Source organism: Lissotriton helveticus, chromosome 1_2, assembly GCF_964261635.1.
Source record: "Lissotriton helveticus chromosome 1_2, aLisHel1.1, whole genome shotgun sequence".
Taxonomy (NCBI): Eukaryota; Metazoa; Chordata; class Amphibia; order Caudata; family Salamandridae; genus Lissotriton; species Lissotriton helveticus.
The window spans coordinates 346,331,911-346,338,275 of NC_136058.1; the positions used below are offsets into that span (position 1 = coordinate 346,331,911).

The 6,365-nt window shown below is 45.3% G+C and overlaps 2 non-coding genes across 2 annotated transcripts; one reads left to right on the plus strand and one right to left on the minus strand.

Moving 5' to 3' along the window:
- Positions 1 to 3,123: 3,123 nt before the first annotated feature.
- Positions 3,124 to 3,194, minus strand: TRNAG-CCC (transfer RNA glycine (anticodon CCC)). The gene has a single exon. It is a non-coding gene; the product is annotated as a tRNA-Gly (tRNA).
- An 868-nt stretch (positions 3,195 to 4,062) lies between these two features.
- Positions 4,063 to 4,135, plus strand: TRNAK-UUU (transfer RNA lysine (anticodon UUU)). Its single transcript has one exon. It is a non-coding gene; the product is annotated as a tRNA-Lys (tRNA).
- The last annotated feature ends 2,230 nt before the right edge of the window (positions 4,136 to 6,365 follow it).

Here is a 6,365-nt window from a genome sequence, read left to right on the forward strand (position 1 = left end):
AATGGCCCAAAACTCTTTCTGTTGTTTAGCTGCACAGGCTTTTTTAAGATCTAACCATTGATTCTCATCCCACAACCTTTTTGCCCTAGCTTGTGCTTTCCTATAATCATCCCTGGCCTTCAGCACACCTTCTTTAGTCCTCAGGGCTAGGCTAAGGTTCTGCCGTGCCTTTCTACAGGAATGGTCATACCATCCTCGATATCTCTGGGGGCCGGCGCCTTTCCCCTTATCTGCCTTTTTTAAGAAAAACCCCTGTAACTTAACAACAAACTTAGGATGTGACTCTTCAATTAATTTGTTAAAATTTAATTCATTACAGTGAACCTGCAAACTGCTGACCTCTTTTTCAACAGCCTCCAATAAGTCCTGCATATCCCCTGGCTTATCCATCAATGTTGCCCATTTAATATGTCGGAGGTTGTTGGTTGAGATGACATCTAGCGGGATAACACCCCCTTCCTGAATAGGTGGACTTTTATTTTGGTCCTGGTTAAAGAGCAAGCACAATGGATTGTGATCGCTCTCTAATCTAGACATCACTTTCATGTCTATTACCTATTTCCAGACTCTGACATCTACAAGGATGTAGTCTATCCGACTACTTGACCTTGTGTTGTCAAAGGTGTGCGCACCCTGTAGGTCTGAGGGGGTGCGGCCGTTTACTGCCCTCAACCCCCTGGCCAAGCACATACTCTTGACTTGTATAGCCACCTCAGTCCATTTCTTTATCACAGGTAAATCCAATTGAGGGACTCCCCATTTAATGTCTTCCTCTAGGGACAGTTCGTTATCCTCATTGCCTAGTGGTTCAAACGTGGTATTCATGTCTCCCCCCACTATAATGGTGGTATGCAGTGGAAGATTCTCTAGGTCGTTATCTAATACTACTACCACCTCGGCAGCTTTACCCCCTTGAGTTCCCCTGGCGTAGATGTTATAAAGGGCCATGTCTTGACGATCAGCCCATGTTATCACGATTGGGAGTAGATCATAGTTGCTAACTGGCCTCACTTTGATGGAACATTTTAATGATTGGCGTACCCATATAATTAGTCCCCCTGAGGGCCGCCCTTTTGGGTTCTTTTTTGCAGGGGCAAAAAAAATTAAAAAGCCCTGCCGATAAACGGGGGTCACTGCCCAAGTCTCCTGAAACATGATAACATCATGGCTATCTATAAATTCACACCATTCGGGGGACTCAAGTTTAGAACGAATTCCCGCCAGATTCCACGAAAGAAATTTAAGACCTGTTTTTAACTGCCTATCCCTCCCATGAAATGGCATTACATGGGGGGTATTGGTCAGATTAGAGGGGGGCTAATTTCGCCTCTGCATTCAATGCTGCGGTGAATCGATGTCAAATGCCCCACAGTACTATAATGATCCCCTCTAGAGCTAGGTGTCCCCTCATTACTAGATTTAGTTGAAATAGACTTCATAGCAACACCTATTCCCCTTACTTGAGACCCTGCAGTTTTATCCATACCTATACTCATCCGCCCTTTCAGTCAATCACACTCATTGAGACCAGAAAGGGCGGAGAATCTGTTCTCTATCGGTACACCCCAGTTATTTGTTATGAAAAACGGTTTACCTTTTTTCACTACGGGGTTCCATTTTGTTTTAAGGACTGTGGGGTTTAATAAATTCCCTTTGCATTCCTATGGGAGGGCAGACCAACCTTACCAGATGCACACAAAGAGCGCACGCACTTTACACTGACCACAGTGCTAAAGTGCCCAGAGGCCTAAAACCACCAACACCATGTCAGAGCTAAGGCAAAACGTTTAGAGTTGAATGTGCCAAAAAGGGCCACGTCTAACAACCACTAATCCTTTATGAGTTTTGGAACAGCGTGATACTCGCCTAAAAACTGATTTGACGCCTAGTCAGGGGTAGTAAGCGCTATACAAATGCAATTGCAATACAATACAATGTGTATTAAGTTATGTGTATATTTTTTGCGACAACAGTTGCTGTGATTTGCCAGAAACCACCACTGCTTCTGCCCCTTGAAGATGAGCATGCCAGAACAGCAGCAGCTACTCCATTTGCCATCAGCCTTTAGGGCTGAACCATACCTACCCAAGCCTGCTCGAGAACAAAGGGCCTTATAAAGTTGGACCTCCCGGCTGTAATCCTGTTTCTGGTGCAAATGAAAGTTTGCACCTATGAAGGAAGTGCCTAAAATGTAGGGTACTCAAGGCACAGCCTGCAATGAGGCTTTTTTGATCATACTAAAGGGGTGTGACTCAAGGAAAGGAAATACACATCTTAGAATCTGAGAAAACAGTTGCTCAACACAGTTATTATTAGCTGTTCTATTTATTGCAACCCAGAAACATGAGCAGAGAAACTGTAATGACCTCAGCCCTAACCAGAGAACCATCACCTCGTGTGACATGTACAGCATCTCCAGTGAACACAGCATGTGTACGGTTCACTCCCAAAACGCCTGTCACATGTAAGTATAGTCGAACCACTTATATTCAGGGTATGAGAAGAAGCTCAGATCGGATTTTTTAAACAAGAATTAGCAATGCAATAGGTCTCGCATTATTGAAAGTTTGAGCTGTTGGCATTGCAAATGGCGTTGGGGAGAGGATGTAGCCTTACTGCCTGAGCGGTAGACCTCGAAGTGGGGAACTGGTCGAGTCTCGGCTACAATGCTCAACACCCTGTGATTCTGGTCAAATCATTTAATCTCCCTGTGCAAATCACTTAATCTCCCCGTGCCTAACAAAAAGTGAATGTGTTCTCATGTAACGAAACTCGTGCTCAGGTAAAGCGCTCTGATAGCCGATGTCTCGGGTCTAGTTCGCGCTATATCAAACTCTACAAAAAAATAAAATAAAATAAATAATAATGCAATGTCAATTGCAAATGCCTGGGCTACTTGCTTGAAGATGGGAAGGAGGTGGGGGGAGTCCGGGAGATGGACTGTCAGTCCTGCATTCTTCTCCCCATAGCGCCCCGCGTACCTCACCCCCCCACTCCCTCCCCCCCACAGTCTCCATCAATAGAATAATGCTCAAAATAGCAAATATCTCTCCACCTTGGTCTTCTCTGAAATAATCGTTGGTTTCCTAAACAAACCTCGAGTATTTTCAAGCAAAAGGTACGTGCGCCAGCCGGGAATCGAACCCGGGTCGCAAGAATGGGAATCTTGCATGATACCACTACACTACTGGCGCGGCTGGAATTCTTGGATACTTTGTAACTCTTAACTTGCACTTTGACACAGCGCTCCCAGAGCGAGTTCTCCTGGTAGCTGCAGCCCTCCTCTGGACACCCAGGATGCTTGCCGAGGGTTTACAGAGAAATGTAGGAATAAACTCCGGCCTCCAGTTAGAACCACAAGACACGTATAAACGATCATTACGAGGATATCAGGGCAGCGCCATCTCCTGGCAGCGGTGGGAGAGTACACTTGGAGCCGTGCCTTATTAAACCATGACAATGTGCCCCGTGAGCAGGGACCCGCGCTCTGTGCTATAAAGAAGGTTTCCGGAGTCACTCGGAGTGACACGAAAGGCGCCGAGCCCTATTTGGTACAAAGCGCTTGGACAACGTTTTACCTGCTTCTAACTGGCAACAATGTCCAGGTTCCAGGTTTGGCAGCTTCCTCAGAAGCGTGCAGTAGAGACAGTAAGACAGTTTGATTGAGCGACTTTACAGAGGGGGGTATAACTACCACATCCCCCTCCCGCAAATGACTTACTAAGCACCCCCCCCCCAGTGGCATACACAATGCCAGCAGAGTTCTCGCAGGAAGTGACTCACACAACACACGGTCACCGGCCAGAGTCGGGGCAGTGTCACCGTGTGTCAGTGCGGTGCTGTAACATAGTGCGTGGAGCCCAGGTGAACCCTGGCACGAAAGAAACTGGAAGAGACGAGAGCCCCGTCCGGCTCCGTGCCCACTGGACAGGTGAATGCTGCAGCCCTGGGAGCGTGGAAGGCGAGGAGGGCTTCTGAGCACTGCACCAGGGAACGACCACGTACTACAGTAGACATCATTTCTCTCATATATCAGTTAGTCGTTTGAAAAACTATCTTGAAGCCCGGATAGCTCAGTCGGTAGAGCATCAGACTTTTAATCTGAGGGTCCAGGGTTCAAGTCCCTGTTCGGGCGGGTCACTTTTTTTTTCTTTTTAAATGCGTATTTTGTGTAAATGTGTATTTTATATTTTCTATTCAATGGAGACCATTTTCTTTTGTCTCCTTACCAGCAATAATCAGTCCGTTTTTCGCTCTTTGCTGCTCTCGGTCTGTGTTTGTGATCTGATGCTTCCAGGTGTTTGATAAAGACCCGGGTGCGCCACCTGCTGCCTCCTCGAAATCATCAGTTCCTCAGCTGACATTCCGGAAGCACTTTGTGAAGGCCTGGGGAACTGTGATGAACTTGTGATAACCATTGATTGACAGATTTTAACACATTAGAAACTTACCAAGGTGCATAACAAGGTGAAGTATTTTATGGAAAGAATGCAGTAATCAGAAAACTACTGCACTCTACTTACTTTTGAATCTTTATTTCGACCAATTAGATCATAAAAGATAAACACTCATTATAACAACAAAGTATTTACAGTACACAGTAAGAGTTAAAAGTTGGTCTTAGATGAATAATCAAGTTATCATTTGTTAAGTAAAATTTGATAATACATGTTTAAAAGTCTGGATTCAGCCTAATGATGCGAGAACGTGCATGCCACATTGCTTTAGGAATTTTGCCATTGCAAAAACAATTTGTGGAGAGGAATCGGTCTTCAAGATTCTATAAGCCGGTAAAAATTTTCTGAATCCCATATTTTTGAGGAGGGGAATCAGCCAATATTTCCTAATTTTTCGATAGGATTGACAAAAGAGTACCACATGTATGTCATTTTCTCGATGGTAGTCACACCCCGGGCATCGTTCTGTAGTCGTAGATGAGGACCATGAGCTCGTGAATGACCTTAGTGGGAGGGTTCCATATCTCCACTGCATGAAGAGTTTCCTCGCAAGCGGTGGGTTAATTCCATCCAAAACGCACTCAAAGAAGTATAAATCTTTGTTTTGGATAAATAGATTGGTCAAAGAACCCACTCGCGTGCTGTTCACGACAGCAGACAGTTTTGAGTTATAGTAAACCTTTGAGAGTTCTGGCCGTGTAATCCTATTGCATGTATTTATCGGGTCATTCCATAATTCTGGTAAACCAAGTGACATAAACGATCTTTTTATATAGGATAACCAAGGAATGGAGTTAGCTTTTGGTGTGTTTAGAAACTCCTGGAGCTCTGTCCTGTATTTGACAAGATCAATGCTGCTCCATATTCTTCGCCAGAATGTTAATGGCTTGAGTCCCAATTCGTCCTCGATTGGCCTGATGTTCAAATCCAATCTCAGGGGCAGCAGGGGCGTACTTGCGGGAAGGGCTGCCAACTGCCTGATGAATTTGTTTTCAGTAAGCAACAGTTTGTGGGCGGTGGTGTGGCCCCAAAGTTCGCCCCCATATGTAACTGCCCCCCGGGCTTGTGCTTTGTAAATTTGGATGATTAGACTCAGTGGACGGTATGTGGAATTCTTAACCATCCTTGATATCCCTCCCACTAGCTGCACCAATTTTAAATTACATTTGGTTATGTGTGTGTCCAAGGTCATTTTCTCGTTAATAGTTACCCCCAAGTACTCAAAGGTATTGACTCTCTCCAGGCGGACCGAGCCAAGCAGGGGATTTGGTCGTATTGATTGAGAGGGATTTAGGACCATGTATTTTGTTTTTTGGGCGTTGATCTCAAGTCCCCTTTCTGTACAGAAGTCTAGAAATCCATCCAATATCCTTTGTATTCCAGTGGGGGATTTAGATAGCAGTAGGGTGTCATCCGCAAACATAATAGCGGGCACCCTGCTGCCATCCAACTTGGGGGCATCAATATCTGGAATCCTTGTCAGGTGAGCAATCACCCCGTTGACAAAGAGGCAGAACAGGGTCGGTGCAAGAACACAACCCTGTCTAACCCCTCTGCCAACGGGGAATTTGTCTGTGAGGTCCCCATTCTTTTCACACCTGACACGAGCAAAGTTGTTCTGGTGGAGTTTAATTAAGATGGATAGAATTTCTGCCGGAACACCCATCTCTGCCAAGACTCTCCATAATTTTGGTCTAGGGACCAAGTCGAAGGCAGCTCTTAAGTCCACAAACACAGTGTACAAGCTGCTCCTCTCAACTAATGCGGTCTTCCAATAGATGAGGTTAAGACGAAATATTTGGTCAGTTGTTGATATCCCTGTTCTAAAACCTGCCTGATATGGGCTCAGAATAGCATGCTCCTCTAGCCAACTCTGGAGCCGATCTAATATTAACCTCCCAAAAAGTT